This window comes from Saimiri boliviensis, chromosome 2 (assembly GCF_048565385.1).
Source record: "Saimiri boliviensis isolate mSaiBol1 chromosome 2, mSaiBol1.pri, whole genome shotgun sequence".
Taxonomy (NCBI): Eukaryota; Metazoa; Chordata; class Mammalia; order Primates; family Cebidae; genus Saimiri; species Saimiri boliviensis.
In genome coordinates, this window is record NC_133450.1 from 154,929,772 (window position 1) to 154,950,348 (window position 20,577).

At 45.4% G+C, this 20,577-nt stretch overlaps 1 long non-coding RNA gene across 2 annotated transcripts in view; it reads right to left on the reverse strand.

Moving 5' to 3' along the window:
- LOC141583716 (uncharacterized) overlaps nt 1-20,577 on the reverse strand; it is a 79,488-nt gene that overhangs the window by 36,009 nt on the left and 22,902 nt on the right. For both annotated transcript variants that reach the window (XR_012516568.1, XR_012516567.1), the window contains exons 3-4: nt 5,236-5,501; nt 3,619-3,727 (exon numbers count right to left, since the gene is read on the reverse strand). This is a non-coding gene — a long non-coding RNA (uncharacterized LOC141583716). The remainder of the gene's footprint in view (nt 1-3,618; nt 3,728-5,235; nt 5,502-20,577) is intronic.

Consider the following 20,577-nt stretch of genomic DNA (forward strand, 5'->3'; position numbering starts at 1 on the left):
CAATGCCTAACAGACAGCTAAGTATCTGCTGTTATTCCCAGCTTGTACAGCATCCAGCACATAAATGATCTCCATTTATGCTAAATAAAGAAATGGAAATTTGAATGGGGGGCTAAATGGCAGTGCCTACGGCTGCAAGATCAAAAAAAAGCTTTTTGTGGTTGTCGCTTCAATTGATTTTTAGCTTAAGAGAGATATAGATGTGTAGTAAGCAAATCAATTAACCAACGGACACTGTGGGGTGAGTCCAACTAGGACACTGTGGTAGGGTATGGCTGCATCTTGGGCCACCACACGTACCCTGAAGGCCAGTCACAGGGTCTAATGAGGGAAGGCTGGTGTGGCTGGCACCTGTGCACCACACTGAGTGATGCTGGTTTCTCACTTGATTTCTGTTGATGAGCATTTTGCACTGTAAAATACCCTAACTGAACAGTGCTATATAGACTCTTAAAAGTCACAGGGGGCCAGGCGCAGTGGCTCACGCTTGTAATCCCAACACTTTGGGAGGCCAAGGCAGATCACGAGGCCAGGAGGTTAAGACCATCCTGGCCAACATGGTGAATCCCCCTCTCTCTGAAAATACAAAAATTCGCTGGGTGTGGTGGTACATGCCTGTAGTCCCAGCTACTTAGGAGGCTGAGGCAGGAGAGTCACTTGAACCCAGGAGGCAGAGGTTGCAGTGAACTGAGATGGTGCCATTGCACTGCAGCCTGGTGACAAAGCAAGACTCCATCTCAAAAAAAAAAAAAAAAAAGTCACAGGGACTAGGTATGGTGGCTCACACCTGTAATTTCAGCTCCCTAGGAGGCCAAGACAAGAGGATTGCTTAATTCCAGGAGTTTAACATCAGCCTGGGGAACATAGTTTGATCTCATCTCTACAAAAAATTCAAAAATTAGCCAGGTATGGTGGCACATGCCTGTAGTCCCAGCTACTCCGATGGCTGAAGTGGAAGGCTGCAGTGAGCCGTGACTGCGCCACTGCACTTCAGCCTGGGCAAGAATGAGGCCCTGGCAAAAAAAAAAAAAAAAAGAAAGTCAAGGGGAAAGCTTTTGTCAGTGCTGCTGCTGCAACTGCAACATTTCTGAATTCAACAGTAATTAATGCACGTTCTAATATCCTCAATCTGCTCACACGCCTGACAATCTACAAGTATCAGCTACAGCCCATTTTTTCCAAACCCCAAAGTCTTGTTCTCTTAATCTCATTCATGCTAAAGTTTCCTGCTAAAGAGAGCAAGAGGCTTTAGCTGAAGGCAGGGAAGAAGTCCCGCTCAATGCAGTGTGGTATCTGTTAAATGACTATTAGTTTGCTAGGACTGCTATAATAACAAAATTACCACAAACTGGGTGACTTAGAACAACATAAATTGTCTCACAGTTCTGGAGGCTGAAGTCCAAAAATCAAGATGCTGGCAGCACCAAGCTTTCTTTGAAGACTCTGGGGTAGAGCCCCTGTCTCCCCCCACTTCCAGCAGAGGCCAGCGACCCCTGGCATTCCTTGCTGTATAGATGCATCACTGCAAACTCTGCCTCTGTCTTCATCTGGTCCTCTTCTCGGTCTGGGTCTTCACATGGTGTTCTCTTCCCTGTGTGTCTGTGTCCACTTTCTCCCTCTTTGTATAAGGATACCAGGAATTGAATTGGCCCTCTCTAATCCAGGAATCCAGTGATACCAGTTTTTTTTTGTTTTGTTTTGTTTTGTTTTGAGACGGAGTTTCGCTCTTGTTACCCAGGCTGGAGTGCAATGGCGCGATCTCGGCTCACCGCAACCTCCGCCTCCTGGGTTCAGGCAATTCTCCTGCCTCAGCCTCCTGAGTAGCTGGGATTACAGGCACGTGCCACCATGCTGAGCTAATTTTTTGTATTTTTAGTAGAGACGAGGTTTCACCTTGTTGACCAGGATGGTCTCGATCTCTTGACCTCATGATCCACCCGCCCTGGCCTCCCAAAGTGCTGGGATTACAGGCTTGAGCCACCACGCCCGGCCGATACCAGTTTTTGTTTGGTTTTTTGAGACGGGGGTCTCTCTGTCACCCAGGCTGGAGTGCATGGATTACGGCTCACTGCAGCCTTGACCTCCAGGGCTCAAGCGATTCTCCCACAGCCCCTTGAATACCTGAGACTACAGTTGCATGCCACCACATCAGGATAATTTTGGTATTGTTGGTAGGGATGGAGTTTTGCCATGTTGCCCAGGCTGGTCTCGAACTCCTGGGCTCAAGCAATCTGCCTGCCTCAGCCTCCCAAGTGCTTGGATTACAGGCATGAGCCACTGTGCCCAGCCTGACCTCACTTTAAATGGACTACTTGCATCTACAAAGATCGTATTTCCATATGAGATCACATTCTGAGGTTCTAGGTGAACACGAATTTGGGGGTGGGGACGCTTGTCAACCCAGGACAGTGACTAAATCTTCCTTTGTGGGAGCTGGGGGCATATTCCAAAGCGGCTGACTAGCTTACTCTCCGGAGGATACCTTCACCTTAGTCCCTGGTCTGCCCCTAGGTAATGATAATAGTTGAGCACTTACTCTGGCCCAGGCTTTATGTAATTTTACACAGGGTAGCTCATTACGTTGCCACGAGAATCTTAAGAGGCTCTCATCATCCTTATGTAAAACAGAAGGACACTAAAGGCTCTGAGAGGTTAAATGAACTAGAGGCCTCCACAGGTGAACTAAACTAACTCTGAGCCCGTGCTCTCAACCCACATGCTCTGCTGCTTATGGGGGAAACTAGGTATCGGAGTGCTGAGGTCTGGACAAAGTATGCCTCTTTTCTGATTATTTTGCTTTTTGTATTTTTAGGAAATATGAAACTAATATGTGGGGGGAAATACCAAATCGATATTCCTTTTTTTTTGAGATTGAGTCTCATTTTGTTGCCCAGGCTGGAGTGTAGTGGCACCATCTCGGCTCACTGCAACCTCCACCTCGTGGGTTCAAGCAATTCTCCTGCCTTAGCCTCCCAAATAGCTGCAATTACAGGTGCATGCCCCCACTCCTGGCTAATTTTTTTTATTTTAGTAGGGACGGGTTTCACCATGTTGCCCAGGCTGGTGGTAAACTCCTGAGATCAGGCAATCTGCCTACCCTGGCCTCCCAAAGTGCTGGGATTCCAACACATTTTTATTGTTATCTTTATTTCTTTGAGACCGAGTCTCACTCTATCACCCAGGCTGGAGTTCAGTGGCGTGATCTTGATTCACTGCAACCTCCACCTCCCAGGTTCGGGTTCAAGCGATTTTCCTGCCTCAGCCTCCCAAGCAGCTGGGACTACAGATGCACACCACCATGCCCAGCTAATTTTCCTATTTTGGGTAGAGATGGGGGGTCCCACCATGCTGGCCGGGCTGGCCTTGAACTCCTGACCTCAAATGTTCTACTTGCTTTGGCCTCCCTAAGTACTGGGATTATTGATGTGAGCCACTGTACTCAGCCAACATTCACAGTTTTAATATAAAACAAAAATATTTGAAAGGAAATTAACCAAGATAATTCAAACAACTATGTAGTAATGAGAAAGCAAAAGCCTACCTATGTAAAACAGTACAAATCTCTTTAAATCAGTCACACGCACAGCAAATTTAAACCAAAGGCCTGGGGTTATGTACCTTCGTGCCATGATTTGGGTTTCTTCCCTGAAGCTGTGACCACCACTGTAGGTAAGGTGCTGGCTCTAGTTTCTCCTTGATTGCGAGGGCAGCTGGTTTCAGGAGTAGCCTGGAGAAAAAAGCAATCCTTCTGGCACAAACACAATCCTCCCTGAGGCAGAGCCTGAGAGGCCTCTTCCACAGGGAGCTTCCCTCCACACTGTACCCTGCAAGCCTGCTCTACCCGTCTCTAGAGGAAAGGAACAGGCAGGCATTTTAAAGGAGCCACACCCCCCAGCATCACCTCTCTCACCTGTGAGGTGACTGATAGCTTCCTACCACACTCTAGTGACATCAGCATTGCAGCCCGGGGGCCACCCAAACTCACTTGTTCATTCCACAATATTCACTGCACTGTGGGCCTATAAGACACTGGGGAAGGAAGGCAGGGACCCACCACGGTGAACAACACAGACGAGTCCCTCCCTTCATGGAGCTTCTGTTCCGCTGGGGAAGTAAACATAAACACGAGCTCATTTCAGAGTGCTAAGAACTGAGAAGCTGCTGCGGATGCAGGGCGCTGTGATCCACGGTGACCTCTGGGTGCACAACGTGAGTTGTGCTGTGTGCTCAAGCAGAACCTCTTTAAGAAGTTGATGTTGGAGCAGAATTACAAGAAGGTACGGCTTTGTTAGGCTGAAGCAGGGCCTCAAGAGACACACACTGAATTTGTTCAGTCCTCCTGGCCTGCCTCCACCTGGGGTAGGCAGATCCTACCAGCAGACAAACTTCTGCTGTTGATAATGAGCCTTGATATACCTTATAGTCAGTACTGCTGAAGCAATGCTACTTAATAGGACAAGTGTGAATTAAATACAAAAGTATTTACAAAGATCTTGCTCTGACTGTGAAATAAATGTGTGCGCACAGTTGGATGTAATCTTGTTAACTGCTCAGTATTGGGAAACAATCGACTTCATCAAAGCAGGGGAGGGACGTTCCCTTGGGAACAACTTCTACCTCGATTTACTACCTAAAAAGGGAGCTACGAAGGACATAATTTAAACCAAAGGTCACTTCTGCCATTATTTTGCGGTGGTTACAGTGAGCCCACACTGTGTCTGTGTTAAGGCTTCCTGAAAGCTGGGAAAAGTCTTTGGATTCCACGCAGTGGCTGGGGTAGACTTTACAGAGCTGGTGTTCCCATGGGGTGCTGTCTGTCCTATATGGAGCCAGGGCCGGGTGCCCTCCCAACTACAAAAGGCTGCTTTACATGTAGTCATGGGCATCCACAAGGGGAACGGGACATCAAGTCAACAGCTTGATGCTGGCTCTCTCAATGTCCATTACAATTGCTTTCTAGCTAAGTTCTGAACTAAAGATTCCGGAAAGCTAAATTCCTTTTTTTTTCCGAGACAGGGTCTCATTCTGTTGTCCAGGCTGTAATGCAGTCACACAATCTTGGCTTACTGCAGGCATGACCTCCTGGGCTCAAGAAATGCTCCCACTTCAACCTCCCAAGAAGCTGGGACTACAGAAGCATACCACCCTGACTCATTTTGTATTTTTTGTAGAGAAGGGGTTTCACCATGTTGCCCAGTCTGGTTTCAAATTCCTGCGTTCAAGCAATCCACCTACCTCAGCCTCTCAGGGTGCCGGGGCTTCAGGTGTGAGCCACCATGCTCAGCCTAAATCCGATTTCTTGCGTCTCAGCAGCTAGGGCACAAACATGTAATGTTCTGGTTCTCCCCAGAGGATGACTTCCAGGAGTCTCGGAGCTAGAAGCGAGCAACGTCTTGCAGCAGCCATATGCACGCAGGGGCATGCGCTGTTTTGGTAAACACACGGGCAGACACAGCTGATTCTTCTGCAGTAGCTCGGGCAGAATCTCCAGCATCTACCCCCTAATTTCGCAGGTGCAAAAGAGTGGGAAGCAGCAGCATTAGTGCTTGCACTAGAATCACCAGGTAATGGTTTGCAAACTTCACTGTACATCAGAATCACCTGGAAAGCTTGTTAAAACATAGACTACTTCTGCCCCACCTCCACAGTTTCTCCTTTAGGAGGTCTGAGGAGTGGCCTGAGAATTTGTACTTCTACAAAGTTCATAAGTGATGCTGATGCTGTTGGTTGGGGACACACTTTGGAAACCACTCTTTAAAAGTGTGACTCATTTCTCATGGCTGCTGTATCCATGGCTGCATTGTTCCTATGTATAACTTTCTTTTTTTTTTTTTTTTTTTTTTTTTTTGAGACGGAGTTTCGCCCTTGTTACCCAGGCTGGAGTGCAATGGCACGATCTCGGCTCACCGCAACCTCCGCCTCCTGGGTTCAGGCAATTCTCCTGCCTCAGCCTCCTGAGTAGCTGGGATTACAGGCACGTGCCACCATGCCCAGCTAATTTTTTGTATCTTTAGTAGAGACGGGGTTTCACCAGGTTGACCAGGATGGTCTCGATCTCTCAACCTTGTGATCCACCCGCCTCGGCCTCCCAAAGTGCTGGGATTACAGGCTTGAGCCACCGCGCCCGGCCTCCTATGTATAACTTTCAAGGTTGTGTGGCCTTCCTGGAGAGTCTGTGAAACCATTCATACCCTTTGGTAAACTCCTTTCTGCTTACACTAGCCTTAGTGAATTCTGTTGTCTGTAACTAAGAACACTGATCCACATGAGATTCTTGGTCTTATTAACTGATGCTCTAGCCACTCGCCATTTTCTACTGAATCCTCCTCTTCTAATTAGGATCCCTGTCCCTGCCTGTATTGCTTGGAGGAGTCACATGACTCATGCTGACATAAAGCCTGTCCTACCAGAAGTTGTTCTATCTAATCACATCTAAGTAACTCCCTCTCATTGCAGAACATTCCCAATCTCCCCACCTTCTCCAAAAATAATCCAAGCAGGAATCCTCCCTGAACAACAGGGCTGGAGTCTATTGCCATAAAGGCAAAAGTGTTCTGAATTTAGCATTGAAGTAGCACCACAGAAGAATAAGTGAGGAAGTCTTATCTACCTTTAGTAGGTAAGACTAAAGGTAGATAAGACTTAAGGTGAAAAAAAAAAAAAGTCGGGTGCCAGATACCTGCTTCAGACCTGTTCTTAAAGATTTGATCCTTTCTTTTCCCTTTTCTGGTAAAATACCTCACTGTGAAATTTATTATTTTTATTTGTATTATTACTATTATTTTTGAGACAGAGTTTCATTCACTCTTGTCACCCAGACTAGAGTGCAGTGGCACAATCTCGGCTCACTGCAACCTCCACCTCCTGGGTTCAAGTGATTCTTCTGCCTCAGCCTCCTGAGTAGCTGGGATTACAGGTGCACACCACCACCTGGCTAATTTTTGTATTTTTAGTAGAGACAGGTTTTGCCATGTTGACCAGGCTGGTCTTGAACTCCTGACCTCAAATGATCTGCCTGCCTTGGCCTCCCAAAGCGCCGGGATTATAGGCGTGAGCCACTGCACTCAGCCTTAATGTGAAATTTAAAACTAAAATGACCTAAAGGAGCCCTCTCTGAAGGGTATGAGAGTGTGTAAGATTGATAAAATGGCATCTTGCTAGACACGTCTATTTAAAAATTGGTTAAAAGATATTATTTACTCAACGAACCATAAGAGCTCAAAAAAAAAAAAAAAAAACCCACCAAAAACCAAACACAATAACAGTCCCTCAGGTAAATGCTCCTTCGGACAGTTTTTAAAATGTGTATCATTTACTTGATAAAGTATAGCAGCCTATCAAGAGAGGAGTTATGGTCTGCTGCATAAATAGGCATTTGGACAGCTTTAAAAATGCATACTCTTTACATCCAAATGCCGAGGGAAAACCCCAATGGAAAGTGGCTGTTAGGAGCAAACAGCAGCCACTTTTCAACACCGATAGGTGATCCAGCCAAATGGTGTCTTTAAAGCTCTTCTTCAAGATCTGCACAAACATCTGCTTATTTACTTATTTAAATGATCACTGTGCCGGGTGCTGTGGCTCACGCCTGTAATAGGCGGAGGCAGGTGGATCAAGAGGTTAGGAGATGGAGACCATCCTGGCCACCATGGTGAAACCCCGTCTCTACTAAACTACAAAAAACTAGCTAGGCATGGTGGCGGATTCCTGTAGTCCCAGCTACTCGGGAGGCTGAGGCAGGGGAATGGCTTGAACCCGGGAGGCAGAGGTTGCAGTAAGCCAAGATTGTGCCACTGCACTCCAGCCTGGCAACAGAGCAAGACTCCATCTCAAAAAAAAAAAAGGAAGATCACTCTGGGCCTGGGTGGGGCCCCTCCCAGAGCTCAGGCGGGTTCAGTGTTCCCAGCCCTGTCTGCTCATCAGAATCAACTGTGGAGCCTTCCCAAGCCCCACCTCAGAGGGGCTAGAACACTGATTGCTTTAAAGTCCCCGTGGTGATTCGGATGTGTAGTTAGGTGAGAACCCCATCCTAGATGCAGAATCTGAAGCCCAGAAAGGCCAAGTGACTTGCCCCAGATCACATAGTGTAAGCCTGGGGTGAGAAGTCAGGTGTCTGGATCCCAGGTTTCCACTCTTGGGGCTGCTCCACGTTCTCTCCTTTCCTTTCAGAGTTGCCTTTTTAATTGTAATATAATTTCGTTCCTTCTTTCATTGTATCTATAAAGTATATTAATAGTGTACAGCAGCTATGCAATCAACTTACCAAAGATTTAGAAGATACAAAGGGAAAAAAACATATTTCCGTTTCCCAAACACCAGTTCAATTAGTATTATTTTATATTCCCTGAGATACCACTTTTCACTTCTACATATAAATTTTTCTTTATTTATAAATATGAGTTTATATGTTTGCAGATTTAAAATGTTCATTTTAGTATTATTTTTTAGAGACAAGATCTTACTCTGTCACCCACGCTGGGGTGCAGTGGGGTGATCATGGCTCACTACAGCCTCAACCTCCTAGGGCTCCTCCCACGTCAGCCTCCCGAGCAGCTGGGACTACAGGTATATGTCATCATGCCCAATTAAGAGAAACTTTATTGCCGGGCGCGGTGGCTCAAGCCTGTAATCCCAGCACTTTGGGAGGCCGAGGCGGGTGGATCACGAGGTCAAGAGATCGAGACCATCCTGGTCAACCTGGTGAAACCCCGTCTCTACTAAAGATACAAAAAATTAGCTGGGCATGGTGGCACGTGCCTGTAATCCCAGCTACTCAGGAGGCTGAGGCAGGAGAATTGCCTGAACCCAGGAGGCGGAGGTTGCGGTGAGCCGAGATCGTGCCATTGCACTCCAGCCTGGGTAACAAGAGCGAAACTCCGTCTCAAAAAAAAAAAAAAAAAAAAAAAACAGAAACTTTATTTATTTATTTTATTTCTTTATTTTTATTTTTGTAGAGATGAGGTCTTGCTGTGTTGCCCAGAATGGTCTTAAACTCCTGGGCTCAAGTAATGCATATTTCAAAATTTTATAATCCAACCATTCTATCTTATTACAAAGTGTCTATTGATTTTATATTATTATTTATTTATGTATTTGTTTATTTATTTTTGATACGGAGTTTCGCTCTTGTTACCCAGGCTGGAGTGCAATGGCGCGATCTCGGCTCACCGCAACCTCCACCTCCTGGGTTCAGGCAATTCTCCTCCTGCCTCAGCCTCCTTAGTAGCTGGGATTACAGGCACGCGCCACCATGTTTTGTATTTTTAGTAGAGATGGGATTTCACCATATTGACCAGAATGGTCTCAATCTCTTGACCTCGTGATCCACCCGCCTCGGCCTCCCAAAGTGCTGGGATTACAGGCTTGAGCCACCGCGCCCGGCCCGATTTTATATTATTTTTAAAAGTAACATATGTTCACTGAAAATTTCAAGGAAATTTATACAAAATAGAAAATGGGGCCCTGTGGGGTGGCTCATGCTTGTAATTCCAGCACCTTGGGAGGCTGAGGCAGGGGGACTGAGGTCAGGAGTTTGAGACCAGCCTGGTCAACATGGCAAAACCCCATCTCTACAAAAATAAAAATAAAAAAATTAGCTTGGCATGGTGGCACACACCTCTAATTCCAGCTACTCAGGAGGCTGAGGCAGGAGAATTGCTTGAACGATTCCACCAGGAGGTGGAAGTTACAGTGAGACGAGACTGTGCCACTGCACTCCTGCCTGGGTGACAAGAGCAAACTCTGTCTCAAAAAGAAAATGGAAGGCTAGGCTGGGCACGGTGGCTCATGCCTGTAATCCCAGCACTTGGGAGGTTGAGGTGGGCGGATCAGGAGATCAATAGATCAAGACCATCCTGGCCAACATGGTAAAACCCCGTCTCTACTAAAAATATGAAAATTAGCTGGGCATGGTGGTGTGTGCCTGTAGTCCCAGCTACTAGGGAGGCTGAGGCAGGAAAATCGCTTGAACCTGGGGGGCGGAGATTGCAGTGAGCCGAGATCTTGCCACTGCACTCCAGCCTGGCCACAGAGCAAGACTCAGTCAAAAAAAAGGAAGGAAGGAAGGAAGGGAGGGAGGGAAAATAAAAGAAAATGGAAGGCCCTAAACTCTATCCATCTCAGTTTCTAGAGAAAATCTTTTCTATACATTTTCTGAAATGAAATTATATGATGGGTGCAGTTCTGAAATTTGTTTTTTTCTTTTTCTACTTAAAAGAATGCCTTGGGCATCTTTCCATGTCAGTGCATACTGATCTACCTTATTCATAATAGTATCCCACTGAATGGATATTCCATAATCCAGTTAACTCATCTCTCATGGAAACATTTAAAAGCCTTTTCTGTAAAAACCAAACATAGGAACAACCAACCAACCAAGTAAATCTCTGAGCTTCCTAGCTCAGGCCATCCTCTGGTCCCTGCTGCCCTTCCAAGGGGCACCTCCCCCGTGCCAGTGTCCTGGTGCACAAACTGTGCTCTGAAGACAAAGGGCTGGGGAGGAATTCTGTCACTGACTCCCAGACGTGTGGTTTTTTTTAAAAAAAAGCCCAAAAGGAGTGACACTGATAATTCTACTCCTATCCAAGGCAACTCAAAGAACAGGGAGGCTAAGCCCAGGATGTGCCTGACCTAAATGTGCTTTTAGAAATCTCCAAAGCTGCCATAATTCAAGGACTTCGGGTCTCCTATGCAGAGAAATCTTTGTTTCGCTGGTCTCTTCTCCTGCTGCCAGCTCAGGGATGGGAGACAAAATGTCAATAGAGCTATTCAGCCACAGGAACACAGGTGTTTTGTTTTGACTTGATCGTGAAGAGGGGAGCATCACACACTGGGGTCCGTTGCGGGGGGGCTACGGGAGGGACAGTGGGAGGGAGGGTGGGGGAGGGATAACATGGGGAGAAAGGTCAGGTATAGGTGATGGGGGGATGGTGGCAACAAACCACCTGGCCATGAATGTACCTATGCAACAATCTTGCATGATCTGCACGTGCCCCAGAATCTAAAGTACAATTAAAAATAAATAAATAAATATCAAGGGAGCAAAGGACGTGGAAACGCATTGTCAGAAGAGTGAATTTTACAGCGAGCAATTCAGCAATGTTTCAAGAGCCTTAAATGTGCTCTTAAACTTTGGACCCAGAGATACTATCTTAGGGAACATAGCCTCAGAAAACAATCAGATTTGTGCAGAAACATTAAGAGCCCAGGCCCTAAAGACAAACTGCCAGGGTGTGAATCTTAAAGTTTCCCCCACGGCCTGTTTCCTCTCCTCACTGGGCTGCTTTGAAGATTCAATTAACTGACATCAGCCATTTGGAAAAGAGCCAAGACCCTTGTAAACGTTAGCTATTATCATCTGTAATAGCAAAAATTGATGGGGAATTGGTGAAATCAATGATGGGATATTGTGTGGCCATGAAAAATCACCATTTTTCATGGAAAAGTGTATCTCTGAACTGTAAAGATGACGGGCATTTAAAAAAATATTTTACCCATTTTATAAAGTTTTCTACAGTAAGTACCAATTACTTTTATCATCAGGAATAGTTTTTTAAAAGGAAGCATCTTAGGGCATATATATTGTATAGTCAGCTCTCCGTATCTGTGGGTATCCTCATCAGTGGATTTGATCAATGGCAGATGGAAAATATTTGGAGAAAAAAAATGAATGGTTGCTTCTGTATCCAAAATGTACGGACTTTTTTTTCCCTGGTATTATTCCCTACCCAGTACAGTACAACAACTATTTACATAGCATAGTTTTAGGTATTATAAGTAATCTAGAGATGATTTAAGGTATATAGGAGGATCTATGTAAATTATATGCAAACACTATGCCTTGGTACTTGTATGTGAGCTTCCATGGATTTTGGTACCTGAAAGGGGTCCTGGACTGGGCGAGGTATCTCACGCCTGCAATCCCAGCACGTTGGGAGGCCAAGGCAGGAGGATCATTTGAGGTCAGGAGTTTGAGACCAGCCTGACTAACATGGTGAAACCCCACCTCTACTAAAAACAAACAAAAAAAAAATTGCCGGCCATGGTGGCACACTTCTGTAATCCCAGCTACTGGGGAGGCTGAAGCAGGAGAATCACTCGAACCTGGCACGTGGAGATGGCAGTGAGCCAAGATTGCACCACTACACTCCAGCCTGGGTGACAGAGGGATACTCTACTCCACCTACAAAAAAAAAAAAAAAGAAAGAAAAGAAAAGAAAGGGGTCCTAGAAACCCCCTGTGGAGACCGAAGGCTAACTGTGCTGAATGCCCCGGGAATGCTTTTCTCCCTCCCTAGTGCTCCCCCATTTCAGTTGATTCAGTTATTTCTTTTTTTTTTTTTTTTGAGACGGAGTTTCGCTCTTGTTACCCAGGCTGGAGTGCAATGGCGCCATCTTGGCTCACCGCAACCTCCGCCTCCTGGGTTCAGGCAATTCTCCTGCCTCAGCCTCCTGAGTAGCTGGGATTACAGGCACGTGCCACCATGCCCAGCTAATTTTTTGTATCTTTAGTAGAGACGGGGTTTCACCAGGTTGACCAGGATGGTCTCGATCTCTTGACCTCGTGATCCACCCGCCTCGGCCTCCCAAAGTGCTGGGATTACAGGCTTGAGCCACCGCGCGATTCAGTTATTTCGTGCTCTCTGGCTCTCCAGATGCAAGGCCCTTGCCCCATCACAGCTGTCCCACTCTTCACTTCCCTCCTCTCGTCCCCCTTAAGTGGCCTCTTTTCAGGAAGGGATTCTGTGAACGTAAGCTCAACTGTAAAAAAGCATACAGCATTATGCCTGCCACACGAATGTATGTTTTACCAGGAAACAAAGACAAAGGATGAAATTCCTACGAGTGGCATTTCAGGCAATTCCAAGATAATGGAGGAAACTGTGGAATAAGCAGGAAGGAAAATGGCTTCCTAAAGCTCCTGAAATCAAAGCCTGTTGATTCATTTGGTTGATTTATTCATTCTGGCTCAGCTCAAAACCACTGACAGCTCAAACTGAGAAAAATCTTATTGCCTGAGAGGTACAAAACTTGCTAAAATAAACATGAATGTTAAGAGGCCAAGGAAGGCAGATCACTTGAGTTCGGAGTTCCAGACCAGCCTGACCAACACGGTGAAACTCCTTCTCCAGCAAAAATACAAAAATTAGCTGGGCTTAGTGGTGTGCACCTGTAATCCCAGCTACTTTGAAGGCTGAGGCAGGAGAACTGCTTGAACCCAGGAGGTGGAGGACACAGTGAGCTCAAATCTTGCCACTGCATTCTAGCCTGGGTGACAGAGTAACACTCTGTCTCAAAAAAACAAACAAACAAACAAACAAACAAAAATGAACATGAATAAAGAAACCAACACAGAGGCAGGGTGTAGGAGGGTTGGAGAAAGAGCTAGTTCATCCAGGAGAGATTTATTCTTTGTCATCTAAGATAGGGTTTAAATGAGCCTTTAGGATGTCAAAAAGGAGTCATCGGGGAATATGCCAATTCCTTACTGAGGGCGAGAAAAACAACGATGACCTCCAAGAACTAGACACGCCTGGCTTTCTGCCCACTATGGGTAGAAGGAAGAAAAACATGAACGCCCTTTTGAGTTCAGAGGGCGCTTTCCTGGGAAAAGGAAATTATTAGAATTTACATCTGAGCCCAGGTTTGTAACAAAGAAATTGCTTCATAATTTAAAAATTATTCATTCCTGCCTATGCTGTGGCCTCATCCCAGGAAGCAGCAAGTCAACTGTATCCAATCAGGGATTAAAGATAATAAATAAAAGAGTAGCAATTAATTGTGCATCCTGATTTAACAGGCTGGGTTGGCTGGGTCATGCTTGAGTGGCTTATCAAATTTAGCTCTATTATGACTGTCTTGTATTTCAATTGATGTCTGTGCTCACATCTGAAGGCACTTGTACCATGAGGTGCTTTCAGACAGAAAAGAATTTAAACATATAGATTGTTATAGGATTCTATCATTCTTACTGCAAGAGGCAAAAGTGTTGGAAATGGCAGTTTAATGAGTCATGCGAAGCGGTCCTGTATTCAAAGTCACTGATTCAATTATGTTTCCCCCTCTAAAGGCCATTGGGGGCAGGGCAATAAAGTTGTTTTTGAGATTCCTTGATTCTCACATGCCTTTTTCTAATTCTTGCCTATTTTCTTGCATTTTAAAAAGCAAAGGCATCCCAGGGGTCCAAACCCCAGGCCACCTGATAATCAGAATCATTATCAGAGCCAAACAAGAAAAGTAAATAAATCATAAGGGTGAGGGGATTGGCGAGGGGACTTTAAATGCAGTGCCCTCAGTGAGTCCACCCCTTCCTGTTCTCACTCTTCTGGCCAGAGCATTGGGAGGCGGGTGTGGGAAAGGGCTCTAGCTGAAATGTGGGTACAAATGTGCTCCTCTCTAGCCCTGTCAGCGTCCTTGGCCCAAGACCTTCGAAGGTGCCCTCAACAGCCCCAACAGGCAACGGTTTCTCTGCTTGAATGACAAATCTCATTTTAACAGTGCACTAATTCTTTCATTTGCTGCCCTACATGTTTTCATCCTCAGGCCATAATTTTACCTGCCAACTCAGGTAAATAGGCTTTAATAGGACAAAGGCTTTAAAAGGTTATACTCTACTGGATTTTGTGCTAAGACTTTGTACTTTCACCGCTGAATCCTCAGAAGAGAGATTTTGTCATCTAAACCTATTGTCAGTTGCCCCAAAGGGCCACCTCCTTGCAGCACTTTGGGAAGGGAAGGGTGGCTCTATCTGCCCATCAGACAGCTTGGCCACTGCTCCCTCAGCGGATGCTTTCCTCCCCTTGGTGTGAGTTAGTAGGGGGCTGGGGACTGTCCCCACTGTGTCCACTCATCATCTTCCTCCATAACATCACTGCACACTGTTATGCAGGAATACTAGACCTGATGGGGCTAGGGACAGCTAATGGAAATCACAACTTAGAAGAGGAGAATTTAAAATTAAACAGGAACATGACTTTTCCCATATACAAAGGTATAGCACTCAAGAAAGAAAAGGAACAAAATTTAAGATAACCCCCGGTTGGGCATGGTAGCTCACACCTATAATCCCAGCACTTTGGGAGGCCAAAGTGGGTGGATCACGAGGTCAGGAGTTCAAGACTAGCCTGGCCAAGGTGGTAAAACCCCATCTCTACTAAAAATACAAAAATTAGCCAGGCATGGTGGCTGGTGCCTGTAATCCCAGCTATTTGGGAGGCTGAGGCAGAGAATTGCTTGAACTGGGGAGATAGAGGTTTCAGTGAGCCGAGATTGCGCCACTGCACTCCAGCCTGGGAGACAGACCGAGATGCAATAAATAAATAAAATAACTGCCATGTACTATACCACCTAGAAATCAAAGAAAAACATGAATCCCCTTTAAAAATACAAAGAATTAACCAAAACGCTTACATTCAGTTCCTAGCTTCTCCCTCCAACAGCATAATATGGGGTAGCATAATTTGTCCATAACACACCATAGTTGGGCAAAGCCAGACAATTCAAAGTCTCCAGAAACCACATGGGTTTTAATTTGAATTTTAGGAGACCTTTGTATTTGTATTTTGCCAATTAGTGACACTCCAGCCCACAGCCACAAACTGGCTTCAGATGAATATCATGTATTTACGGGCTTTATTTTTGGACACTCTAATTCATTAGATATCCAGCAGGCATAGATCTCATATTAGCTTGCTAGGGTTTCGCACAAACTGGGTGGCTTACACAACAGAAACTTGCTGTCTCACAGTTCCAGAGGCTTGAAGTCCAAGATCAAGGTGTCAGTGGGGTTGGTTCCTTGTGAGGTGTGAGGGAAGGATCTGTTCCAGGCCGCTCCCCTAGCTTCTGATGGTCTGCTGGCAATCTTTACCATTCCTTGGCTTGTAGAAGCCTCACCCTCATCTTTACTTTCACCTTCACATGGTGTTCTGCCTGTGTGCATGTCTGTGTCCAAATTATTTCCTTGTTTTTCTTTGTCGTTGTTGTTGTTGTTTGTTTTTGTTTTTGTTTTCGAGATGGAGTCTCAATCTGTCACCCAGGCTGGAGTACAGTGGTGTGACCTCAGCTCACTGCAACCTCTGCCTCCCGGGTTCAAGAGACTCTCATGCATCAGCCTCCCAAGTAACTGGGACTACAGGCACCTGTCACCACGCCTGGCTAATTTTTTTGTAACTCAGTAGAGATAGGGTTTCACCATGTTGGCCAGGCTGGTCTTGAACTCCTGACCTCAGATGATCCACCCGCCTCAGCCTCCCAAAGTGCTGTGATTACAGGCTTGAGCCACTGTGCCTGGCCTACATATTGCCACTCAAGGATATTTGTTAAGAGGACATGCTTTCATAGGGAAAATAGTTAAGTAAATTATCCACTTGATGGAACTGCATGTATTGATTTTAAATGATGGCTTTGAGCCTGATGTAATGACAGGAGGAAAGTGTATTAATAATGTTAACGGGAAAAAAGCAGAATGATAATTGTGTTCTTACGAATTCATATACAATGATTAAGTTAGAAATAAAGTCCCACACTTTTGTCCATGCCTGCATGATTCAGCCCTCTGTCTAGCACTCTGACCACATCTCCTCTCTCTCTCCTGGTCTTTTGCTGTGCTCCAGCCACTCAGGACCTCTTTTGGTGCCTCATACACACTCAGCTTGTTTGCACCCCAGGGCCTTTGCATAGCTCTTCCTTCTGGCTGGAACGCCCTTCTCCCTCTCTTCACATGCTATATCCTTCCTTCCCAGCAATTCAGGTCAAGTGTGGCTCAACATCATGCCCTCATGAGGCTTTCCCTGAAAGCTTGATCTAAAGAGAACACAAGCCTCCTTATCACCTTGTTCAATTGTCTTTTCTAGTGAATGTGAAATTATTATTTCAGCTTATTCATTCATTTTCTTGTTTATAATAACAGGAGCTTTGCCAATTGTTAACTCTTAGATCTTCATATCCCAGAATAAAAGCTGGTCAGTTAGTAACTGTTCTATGAAATGAAAATATGTGGCTGGCGCAGTGGCTCACGCCTGTAATCCCAGCACGAGGCCGAGGCAAGCAAGTCACTTGAGGTCAGGAGCTGGAGACAGCCTGGCCAACATAATGAAATTCTGTCCCTACTAAAACACAGAAAATTAGCTGGGCATGGTGGCGGGCACTTGTAATCCCAGCTACTGGGGAGGCTGAGGCAGGAGAATTACTTGAACCTGGCAGGTGGAGATTGCAGTGAGCCGAGATTGCACCACTGCACTCCAGCCTGGGCAACATTGAGACTCTGTCTCAAAAAAAAAAAAAAAATGAAATGAAAAGAAAAAATATGCATAAGAAAAAGAAAGTCAAAGCCATAAAGAAGACGTTTTAGACAAATACTCGTGTATGAGCAAAAAATTCAAGGACTGTATTTGTGACTAATTGTATAACAAGTTAGTTTCTGCTCTGTGGAAAGTGTAAAGCATTCCAACAAAGGGTTTTAATGTAGATTTTTTTTTGCACCCATGCTGTTGATTGCTAAATGTAATAGTCTGATCATAATGCTGAATAAATGTCTTTTTTAAAAATGTGCTGTGTAAAGTTAATCTATTCTAGAGCCATCTTGGTAAATTTCCCCAATAGTGTGAAGCTAAAATTCCTTCAGGGTGATGATAGGTTCTATCTGGAATTTATCTACAACCTGCTTGGGTGGAGAAGCCAGTGTCTTCAGAAACCATGGTGTAATTGATCTGATGGTTACCGTTGTGACCTGAAGTTCACCGTTAAAGTTCACCCAAGCAAAATCATGTGGTTATAAAAATGATTGTTGGCACATCCTATGCAACATAATGCTACTAGATAAAATTATAGATGGGAATGAAGCTTGTGTATCATCCATCATCATATAAATCAATAAATGATTTAATTCTCTTTAAAAAATTAAAAGGCAGGCAATATCTCAAATTGCTAGCATTTTCTACAAAGATACCTGAGTTGAGTGATTTTTTTCCTCTTCTTAATATTTTTTTATTTTATTTTTTTGAGATGGAGTTTTGCTCTTGTTGCCCAGGCTAGAGTCTTCTTAATATTTTTATATGCTTTCTATAATATTTTTTCTTTCTTTCTCTCTCTCTCTCTCTCTCTTTCTTTCTTTCCTATTTTTTAGTATCTCACTCTGTCATCCAGGCTGGAGTGCAGTGGTGTGAATCTTGGCTCACTGCAACCTCTACCTCCTGGGCTCAAGTGATTCTCCTGCCTCAGCCTCCTGAGTAGCTGGGATTACAGGTGTGAGCCACCATGCCCAGCTTGGAAGTATGCTATTTTTAAAATCTAGTTTCTAGAAAATAATATAATGAAAACTCGGTTTAGATGGTTCACCTCAACGTGAATCAACCTTTCTGTAAATATGGTACTATGGTCTGGATGTCCTGCAAAATTCATGTGTTCAAACTTAATCACCAATATGATGTATTAAAAGGTGGCCTTAGCACCTCAGGCGTAGTGGCTTGTGGCTGTAAAACTACGCAGTCTGTGATATTTCATTACAGCAGCACAGATGGACTAAGGCCATGGGCTCATACTTGCAAACCAGTCAAGCTTTTTTTCTGGAGAGGTGATTAGTTATTATATCAATTGTAAATAGTTTGCTTTGATCTAAAGACAAATCTAATCTCATTAAATAAAGATCACATACAACTGCTAAGAACAACACTGGTAAAATGGGCAGCTTAAGGAAGGGAAGAAGAAAAAAGTCCCCCCCGGCCCCCCCCCCCCCCGGCAAAAAAAAACCCACACACACACACAAATGGAAGTCCCTCCAAATGAACGGTATATTTATGCCACCTACTGGATGCTTGTTGCATTGCTTAGTCATGGCCTAATTTCCAAGGTTCATTCTTGTCCTCTGACAATCCATAAATCCTCCAGTCCTTTTAATACCCAACTGGACTGCCTTCCTTCCTTAAAGGTCCAGAACTCGTTTTTATTATTATTATTATTATTATTATTATTACTACTACTACTATTTATTTTATTTTTTGAGATGGAGTCTCACTCTGTCACCCAGGTTGGAGTGCAGTGGCATGATCTCAGCTCACTGCAACCTCCACCTCTCGGGTTCAAGTGATTCTCCTGCTTCCGCCTCCTGAGTAGCTGGAATTACAGGTGCATGCCACCATCGCTGGCTAATTTTTGTATTCTCAGTAGAGACGGGGTTTCACCACGTTGGTTGGCCTGGTCTTGAACTCCTGACCTCATGATCTGCCCACCTCAGCCTCCCAAAGTGCTGGGATTACAGGCGTGAGCCACTGTGCCCAGCCTAATGTCCAAAACTGTTAACTAACATGCACTGGGCACAGGTTCTGGTTTTATGAGTAAAAAGGACCTTCTGAAAATCAACCCATTCTGCAAGTCCTTGCACAAGGCTCCTCCTCTGCAAAACTCTACCTGACCCACCGAGGAGGTGCAGGATCAGCCCCTCCTTCGACCAACTCTTTCTCCTCAGTTGACAGCTCACCTAACCTTGTGTTGTGAGGGCTGGCGTGTCTGTCTCCCCATCAGCATGTATGTATCTGGGGCCACATTGCTTCTTCCCACCTGCTTTATACCTGGAGTGTCATAAGGATGGTGTTAATTCAGTCAGACCTTGTGCCAGTGCTATAATTCATTCTATCCTCACAACAACCCTATGAGTAGAGTTTATCATGCCTGTTTCACACATAAGGAAACCAAGGCACAGAAGGGTTAAGGAACTTCACCAAGGCCATCAATGTAGAAGTGGCAGGGCAGGGCTGGGTGTGGTGGCTCATGCCTGTAATCCCAGCACTTTGGGAAGCCGATGCTAGCAGATCACCTGAGGTCAAGAGTTCAAGACCAGCCTGGCCAACATGGTCCCTACTAAAAGTACAAAAATTAGCCAGGTGTGGTGGCCAGCGCCTGTAATCCCAGCTACTCAGGAGGCTGAGGCAGGAGAATAGCTTGAACTCGGGAGGCGGAGGCTGCAGCGAGCCAAGATCACACCACTGCACTCCAGCCTGGGCAGTAAGAGCGAGACTCCATCTCAGAACAAAACAAACAGAAAAGTAGCAGCGCAGTCTTTAAACCAGACAGTCCAGCCCCACGGCCTGTGTCCTTCGTTGCTATGCTCCCAGCCACTGGATGGAAACTAGGGTACCCTCTGCACTTGATTTATGACACTGGCCCTGTGTTCAGCTGTCACAGAGGGCCACTGTGCTAGGCTGTAGCGCTGCCCTCCGGGTCCCCTGTGCCACCTTCTCTACTAGGCTCTGTGTCCAACATCTGGCCTCTATGGACTGCATCAACAGGCCATTGCCCACTGGCTTCGATTTGCATGTAGTCATAAGAGGAACCTGTACAAGAAGGAGGGCAGAAAAAGGGCAAGGAAGGAATATTTCTTTTCCTGCTTTTCACCCTGCTGGGTGGCCAGAGGTTGGTTGCAGGTCTTTGCTGAAGCCACCTCTTCCAGCTTTGGTCTTCTCCAAAGCTACAGCTCCTTTCTTGGATTCCTAGGACTATTGCTTGTCCCTTCACCTGTCAGGTGGTAGCAGCTCCCTGTGTCACCATCCCCAGGAGGGCTGTTGCTATCCCAAATCGGTTTCCCTTA